The following is a 9,056-nucleotide window of genomic DNA, read 5'->3' as shown; positions in this document are numbered from 1 at the left end:
CACGGCAGCAATCTGTGCTTAGGAAGTGCCCTCACCACAGATAAATAGCCCCCCGTGCCCCAAATCCCCATGCTTGCAAACCAGGTTATTACCACCTCTGGGAAATGTCAGGCGCCACGGGGCGGGGGGGGGGGTCGGGGCTGCAGACGGTGCATGGAGGTGGCTGTCCTGTGCGCTGCCTGGGACGCACGGCCTCTAGCCGCTGCCCTGCGTGGGGCTGGGGACATCTCCGATCCCTGGGGCAACTCCCACTGCCCTGGCTCCTGTGGTGCCCCCCAGGCCCTTCAACCGGAGCAGGGCAGCCAGAGGTGTTCACCCCAGCCGGCCGTAACACACCCAGAAGAGTTCAAGGGGGTAGGAGAAAATGGAGAAATTGCCTCAGAAAATTTGCAGATTTGATGCATCTCCTTTCCCAGCATCTCTTTTTGGTGACAGCCCCCCACCCCGATGCCTGCAGTGATGCAGCCCTGCCCCTGCACATGGGGATGAAAACCCAGTAGTCCTGGTGGGGGGCATGTGTTCCATCCTTGCATCCCCTATCCCTGACCACGTGCTCACCCCCCCCTCCCTATGCCTCTCCTTGGCAGGAGCTACTGCTTCAGCGGCCACAGCCACCACCCCCCGCCGGTGCAGATCCCCACCGGCACTGTGGGGAAGTGTGTCTTTGTAAAGCGGTCGTACAGTCTGCGTGGCAGTGTGGGGGTCCTGGTCTACGAAGCGGACACCTTTTGCTTGGCCATCATGTTCTCCAACCCCTTTGACTACAACCTCTACTACATTGAGTTTGGCCTGAAGCTGATACCGAAGGATAGACAGTTCCAGAGCGTGGAGGATCTCTTCAGGGATATGATGGAGAGCTCCCCGCTGCAGGAGGTGACCACCTTCCAGAAGATGAAGCTTTCATATTCCCAGGGCCCACTGCAGGTGACCATGGATAATGTCCGTGTCACTGCCACCATGTCCAACGCGAGCAAAGCTGTCCTCACCGTCCTCCTGGAGGAGAATTCACCCAAGGGGCTCTGAGGCTGGGGAAGGCGTCTGCTCTTCTCCCCTCCAGCCCCACTGAAGGGAGGCTGGGCCGTCCAGCATGAGGGGATGCTGGGGCTCCCCTTGCTCAGCCCCAGACCCCAAGTAAGGGCCCATCCCTACAGCTCCCGAATTCCTGGCTCCACCAATCCCATAGTCCCTTCCCCTGCAGCCTCCATCCCTCATAGCCACTGACCCATATAGCCCACCATCCCTCCCAGACCCCTGCTCCCCACAGACTCCATCCCTCATAGCCACCTGTCCCCCTGCAGTTCCACAGCCCTTGTCCCAGACACCCCCCTGCAGTCCCACAGCCCTCGTCCTAGAAAGCCCCTTGCCCCCCTGAATTTCCACAGCCCCAGTCCCGGACAGCCCTCTGCATGCCCAGCACTCCAAGCACAAGGACCCTGTGCTATGGCAGGGCTGTAGCAGAGTTGGGTGCCCTTGTCACCGCCAATTGCTCAATCTGGGCACAAGGAGACCCCCTAAGTTGGAGTAGGGGCTAGGGCCAGCTGCCAGCACCTCCTACGCTGTGCTGGAAGGACCACAACCTCAATAGTGGGGGTGGGTCTTCCTCCCCCAGGTGTGTGATCTGGGATGCAGGCACCCTTGGAGGCCATCCCCAGGCAGTGTGTTGCCCACTGTGCCCTTTGAGTCTTGTCCTTACACCTTGTATCTCCAACCACCTGCTTGCATGTGTGCGGGCAATTCCTGGGCTGCAGAGACTGAGATGAAATGTGCAGTGTCTTTTCATCGTGTTGGGCATTTCCGATCCCTTTTTCCCATCTTGCCAGCTTTTCAGCATAAAGATTATCATCAGCAACCACCTACATTTGCCTTGGTTAGTACCTTCACCCAGCTTTTGTGAGTCTCCTGCGTCTTCAATGGTGGTGGTTCTCCTTCCCTGCCCACCATCCTTAGTAACCTTAATGTTTCCATATGAATCACTCTAGATATCTAGTCTCCAGCCAGGATATGGTGCTATCTACACCCCCCAGCGTGCATTTGGCCTGACCCCATGCGTTCACTGCCCCTGCACCCATGCTGTCCTCAAAGAGGCAAGGCATGTCTTGCAGTTCTTCCCAACTCCCTTGCCAGTGTTTGGACATCATTAAGAGCGGCCAGCAGGACTGATAATACCATCCCCATCATTAGCTCAGGTCTGGGGCGCGTGGTCACACCATCACACTGGTCAAAGCTTCCTTAACATCGTCCTTGCAAGCACCCTAGCCTGCAGCTGCCGAGGCTGCCTGAGCCTTGCAAGTTGCCACTGAATTTATGAACTTGTTCAAATGGAACCTGCCAGCGGCATGTGACCCTTTCCCATCTTGCCGAACCTCTAAAGGAAGCTTCCTGACCAGCCTCTCTAATCCACCCACTTGTGCCTCATATTCTCCCACTGATGGGAGTAGACATCATGGCTTCCCTCCTCCCCACCTCCATTGCTTTCCATTCTTCCCTCCTGAGTACCTTTCCCATCCATCAGCCATTCATATCCCATTGATAGCTCTGAAGTTGCATCCCTCAGCCTTGCAGAGAAAAGCTGTGCTTGGCCCACCTGCACTACACTATTCTCAGGATTTCCAGTGGGAAGCCATTGCAGAGACCCTACACCCTGTATGTCACACATAAAGCAGCCCATGGCCTGTTGCTCCCTTAAAAATATCAATACCTTCTCCAGTGGAGCCTCCTGGGTGTCCTGTAACACTCCTGGCAGAAAACCCATCACCCATGTGCCCCTGCCAGCATTCTCCCTGGCTTAACTGCAGGGAATCAGTATCACAACACTCAGCAGGATCTTCTGGATGAGGATGGGGTTCGTGACTTCAGATGACTCCACAAGTAGGTTTCACGATCCATGAGCACCAAGCTGTGCTTGCAAACATGCTGTGGCTAGTGTTACTTGTGTGTGAAGCACTCAGCCACCAACTCCTCCTGCATTGTGCAGGTGCTGCACTCCATGTGGGAGACGACTTTTGCATCCCATAGGAGGTGCGGAGTGGTTGAGGAAGCTTGGGGGCTGCTGTGGGGCAGGGGTCTCTGGACATTGTGGGTCTGCAGGGGGTTGTGAGGTCTTCAGGGCTTTTGGGAGAGATGGGGGGTTGTGGGATTGATGGGAATGGGGGCTATGGGGTGGAAGGGGACTGTAGGGCTGTAGGGGAAGGGACTGTGGTATTGAAGAAGGTTTTGGGGTTATGGGTCTGTAGGGGAAGAGACTTTTGGGGGCTGTGGGGCTGAAGAGGTCCATGGGGCTGTGGGGCTTTCAGACTGTAGAGGGCTGTGGGACTAATGGGACTGGGGGCTGGGGGGCTCAAGGGGACTCTGGAGCTGCGGGGGAAGGGAGCTGCAGGAATGTGGGGCTGAAGGGACTGTGTGGTTGATGGGAATGAGGGCTCTGGAGCTGTAGGGGAAGGGGCTGTGAGGCTGCAGGGGTCGTGGGCTCATGGGACCCTCATTGCTTGCTCTGGCAGCACTGGGTCCCGAGTCTGACAACGCGCTCCACCCTGCCCACCATCCGGCCCTGAGATCACCTGTGGCTGCAGAGGCTCCATGGTGGGACAGGGAGACTTCACTCCACCCCCTTCTGGGCCCCACCCTGGTCCTTCTGGGAGAGATAACACCTCAGCATGTGTGTTGGTGTTGGCATCACTGTGCCTTTACTGACACTGTTTCACCAGTGGGGCAGTGGGAGCCCCTTCCATTGGAGTCCCTGTGGAAGGGCTATGGGGTGGGAAGGGAGCGCTATTCCTGGACTCAGGATGCCTCGAGTGGCTTCTCCTCTAGGAGTACCATCAGGATGGCTCGGGATCACAGAATCGTTTAGGTTGGAAGGGACCTCTGGAGATCATCTAGTCCAACCTCCCTGCTCAAGCAGGGGCCTCTAGAGCATATTGCCCAGGATCACATCCAGGCGGGTTTTGAATATCTCCAGCGAAGGAGACTCCACTACCTCTCAGGGCAACCTGTTCCAATGCTCTGTCACCCTCACAGTGAAGAAGTTTTTCCTCAGGTTCAGATGGAACTTCCTGTGGTTCAGTTTCTGCCCGTTGCCTCTTGTCCTGTCGCTGGGCACCACGGAGAAGAGGCTGGCCTCATCCTCTTGACAACTCCCCATTCAGATACTTATACATGTTGATGAGATCCCCCCTCAGTCTTCTCTTCTCCAGGCTGAACAGTCCCAGCTCTCGCAGCCTTTCTTCAGAGGAGAGATGCTCCAGTCCCCTCATTATCTTTGTAGTCCTCCGCTCGACTCTCTCCACTACTGCCAGGTCTCTCTTGTACTGGGGAGCCCAGAAGTGGACACAGTCCTCCAGGTGAGGCCTCCCCAGGGCTGAGGAGAGGGGCAGGATCCCCTCCCTCCACCTGCTGGCAACACTCTGCCTAATGCACCCCAGGATCCCATTGGCCTTCATGGCCACAAGGCCACATTGCTGCCTCATGCTTAACTAGCTTGTCCACCAGCACTCCCAGGTCCTCCTCGGCAGAGCTACTTTCCAGCAGGTCAACCCCCAGCCTGCCCTGGAGCATGGGGTTACTCCTCCCTAGGTGCAGGACCCTGCACTTGCCCATATTGAACTTCAGGAGGTTCCTCTCCGCCCAACTCTCCAGCCTGCCCAGGTCCCTCTGAACAGGCAGCACAGTCTTCTGGTGTGTCAGCCACTCCTCCCAGTTTAGTATCATCAGCAAACTTGCTGAGGGTGCACTCTGTCCCTTCCTCCAGGTCACTGATGACTACATTGAACAAGACTGGACCCAGCACTGACCCTGGGGGACACCACTGGCTACAGGCCTCCAACTTGACTCTGCGCCATTCACCACAACCCTCGGAGCTCGGCCATCCAGCCAGTTCTCAAGCCACCTCACCGTCCACTCATCTAACCCACACTTCCTGAGTTTACCGAGGAGGATGGGATGGGAGACAGTGTCCAAAGCCTTGCTGAAGTCCAGGCAGACCACATCCACTGCTCTCCCCTCATCTACCCAGCCACTCATTCCGACAGAGAAGGCTATGAGATTGGTCAAGCAGGATGTCCCTTTGCTGAAGCCATGCTGACTACTCCTGATCACCTTCTTGTCCTCCACATGCTTAGTGAGGACCTCCAGGAGGAGCTGTCCCATCACCTTTCCAGGGATGGAGGGGAGGCTGACAGGCCTGTAGTTTCCTGGCTCCTCCTTCTGGCCCTTTTGGAAGCCTGGGCTGACATTGGCTTTCTTCCAGGCCTCAGGCACCTCTCCTGATCTCCAGGACCTTTCCAAGAGGATGGAGAGCAGCCTAGCAATAACATCTGCCAGGTCTCTCAGCACCTGTGGGTGCATCCCATCGGGGCCCATGGATCCCATGGATTTGTGGATGTCAAGTTTGGACAAAAGACCTCTAACCTGATCCTCCTCCACCAAGGGAGAGTCTTCCTTTCTCCAGACTTCCTCTCTTGTCCCCAGGGTCAGGAATTCCTGAGGGCTGGCCTTAGCAGTGAAGACTGAAGCAAAGAAGGCATTCAATAACTGCCTTCTCTATATCCTTCGTCACCAGGACATCTGCCCCATTCAGCAGCAGGCCCACATTTGCCCTAGTCTTCCTTTTGCTATTGATGTATTTGAAGAAGCCCTTCCTGTTGTCCTTGACATCCCTTGCCAGATTTAATTCCAACTGGGCCTTAGCCTTCCTCGTCGCATCCCTGCACACTCTGACAACGTCCCTGTATTCCTCCCAAGTGGCCTGTCCCTTTTGCCACATTCTGTGGACTTCCTTATTCTGTTGGAGTTTTGCCAGGAGTTCCTTGCTCATCCATGCAGGTCTCCTGCCCACTTTGCTTGACTTCTTACTCAGAGGGATGCACCGATCTTGAGCCTGGAGGAGGTGATAACTTAAATATTAACCAGCTTTCTTGGACCCCTCTTCCTTCTAGGGCCCTACCCCAGGAGATTCCCCTAAGTAGGTCCCTCAAGAGGCCAAAGTTAGCTCTCCTCAAGTCCAGCGTTGCAATCCTACTCATTGCCCTGCTCCCTCCTCATAGCATCCTGAGCTCCACCATCTCATGGTCACTGCAGCCAAGGCTGCCCCCAACCTTCACATCTCCAACTAGACCTTCTTTGTTTGTTAGCACAAGGTCTAGCAGCGCACCTCTCCTTGTTGGCGTCTCCACCACCTGGGTCAAGAAATTATCATCAACACTCTGCAGGAACCTCCTCGACTGTTTGTGCCTAGCTGTGCTGTCTTCCCAGCAGATGCCAGGGTGGCTGAAGTATCCCAGGAGAACTAGGGCCTGTGACTGTGAGGCTACTTCCAGCTGTCGGTAGAAGGCCTCATCGATGACTTCCTCCTGGTCAGGTGGCCTGGAGTAAACCCCCACAGCAGTGTCACCCATGTTAGCCTGCCCTTTAAGCCTTACCCATAGGCTCTCAACTTGCTCTTCATCCACCCTGAGGCAGAGCTCCACACATCCCAGTTGCTCCCTCACATAAAGAGCAACTCCACCACCTCGCCTTCCTGGCCTGTCTTGCCTAAAAAGCACCTAGCCATCCATGACAGCATCCCAGTCACGTGAGCTATCCCACCAGCTCTCTGTAACTGCAATGAGATCATGGCCCTGCGACCGCACACAGATCTCCAGCTCTTCCTGCTTATTCCCCATGCTGCGTGCATTGGTGTGCAGGCATTTCAGAGAGGCATGCAAGCATGCAAGCTTCCCAGGAGAGGTGCAAGAGGATCCTCCACAGCCATGTTCCCTGCTGTCTCCCCTGGCTGCATGCACCCGCTGGAGGCCTCCTGACTTGAGTGGTGTTTTACTGAGTACCCTGTCACTATACCATTCCCCTTCCCCCACCTTTCCTAGTTTAAAGCTCTCCTTACCAGCCTGGCCAGTCTGTTGGAGAAGACAGACACACGTGCCTCGCTTGGTAAGGTGGATCCCATCGGTTCCCCATCAGCTGTCCATCTTCAAACAAGGTCCCATGGTCATGGAAACCACAACCCTGTTGCCAACACCAGTGGTGCAGCCAGTTGCTAACTTGGAAAACTCGTCTATTCCTCCTCCCGTCCTTTCTCCTCACAGGCAAGACTGAGGAGAAAACAACCTGGCCTCCCAGACCCTTCACCACCATTCCCAGAGCTCTGAAGTCCTGTTTGATGGTTTCCAGTTTGCCTTTCGTGTCGTTAGTGCCCACCTGGAAGAGCAGCAGAGGGTAGTAGTCTGATGCATGGACAAGCCTTGGCACTCTTTGCATGGCATCTCTTCTTCGAGCCCCTGGCAGGCAGCAAAGCTCTCTGGACAAGAGGTCCGGTTGGCAGATAGGTGCCTCTGTCCCCTGCAGCAGGCAGTCACCCACAACAATCACTCGCCACTTCTTCCGGGGGTTCCTGCATGGCACGGGGTCTGTCAGGCCAGTTGCCTCCCTTGGAGCCATGCCCAGCTCCTCCTCAGCTTGCAGGGCGCTAAACTTGTTCTTCAAGAGTAAGTCTCGAGGAGGAGCAAGAGCCCTTCTCCTTCTACGAGAGGTCACCAGCTTCCAGCCCTCTTCAACAGTGTTGTGATGTACTGTTACACACAGTACTGAGCCCTCTGACAACTCCGCTGCAGTGGGGGGGGGGGTGGGGACTCCTGGAGCTGCACAGTCTCCGAGAATATCCTGTCAATCTCCTGCTCATCCTCTCGGATGCTACACAGCCTACTAACCTCCTCCCGTAACTCCTTTATCTGGTGATGCAACTGGCCAACCACAGCACACCTCACACAGGAGAGCTGACTGTCAGCCCAGGCCTCCCAGAGAGGCCCCAGGCACTCCCTGCAGCCTGGCACCTGCAGAGCTGCATCTGCTGTCCGAGGGTCTGTCTGGGTTGAAGCGTCAGACACAGCCGATGCAGCACCTCCAGCAGCCACTGGGGAACGTGCTCTGCGGTGTGTCATGACCATGCCTGGGGAAGGACACACCACTGTGCAAAATGGAGAAGTGCCTTCTTTGCCTTCTGGCACCCTTCTGCAGAAACTGCTGCACCTGGTCACTGCCTCTGTTGGCTGCACTCTGGGAGCTGTGCTCTAGGCCTGGCTCTTATATAGGCTTCTGCCTAGCAGTGACTCACAAGGGTGCCTGACCCACCCAATCAGGAGCCACCTGAATCAAAAGCCCCAACTCCCTGTGACCAGGGCAACTCAGGGAGCTCGTTAGCAGCAGCCCCACCTAGCTAGAACTTCCCAGGAGCAGTTAAGTCAAGGCCTCCTGCAGTTATACTTGCCTAGCTCTTCCTTCCTGCTAGCAGCAAGCACTGTCTAGTTCCTCGGGGGTCCCCAGAAAGCCTCCACAACTTCCAACAAGGCCCACAAAAGGCCCAGGCAGAGCCCAGACACTGCTGCACAAAGTGCTGTGTCTGTTCGCTGCCTCTCTTGGCTGCGCTGTTGGATGCTTTGGACATGGTGGTGGTGACACAGATGTGTCCTGTCGTTGCCTGTAGTGACTGCTGCCAGACAGAGAACTGCGCCTTCTGGAAGCGGTTGACTTCTGTGGTGAGGTGCTCTTCATCATGTCTTCATAGAGGCTCTCCAGCTGTAGCATCTCCCCCTTGCATGGCATCAGCTTCAGGCCCAACATGATGCTGCTGAAGATGTAGTTGAAGGGGCTGGAGAACATTATGGCCAGGGAAAAACTGTCTGCCTTGTAGATCAAGACCTCCATGCTACTGTGCAGGCTGTAGTCCTGCTTCACAAAGATGCACTTCGCTGTGGTACATGGGAGGAATCCGCAGTGGTGGGGGGTTGTGGCTGTGGCCACTGAAGCAGTAGTTTCTGTTGGGGAGACAGATGGGGGGAGTGGGGTTGGGGGACACCAGGAATGGGATACCCTGGTGGCCTCCACCCCAATGGGTGCCATCTTTGGTACCCATAAAACTGTCTGCCTCTGCTGCTAGTGATTCGCTGACAAGCAAGGGTGGTGTAAGGGCTGTTGGCTTTGCACTTCCTTGCTTTGCTTATCTCAGCAGGGCTGGAGGGAGGCATGAAACTGCTACATGCATTAGGAGGATAGAAAACCCTGGGAAA

Source organism: Struthio camelus, chromosome 34, assembly GCF_040807025.1.
Source record: "Struthio camelus isolate bStrCam1 chromosome 34, bStrCam1.hap1, whole genome shotgun sequence".
NCBI lineage: Eukaryota > Metazoa > Chordata > Aves > Struthioniformes > Struthionidae > Struthio > Struthio camelus.
Note: the sequence above shows the minus strand (reverse complement) of the source record.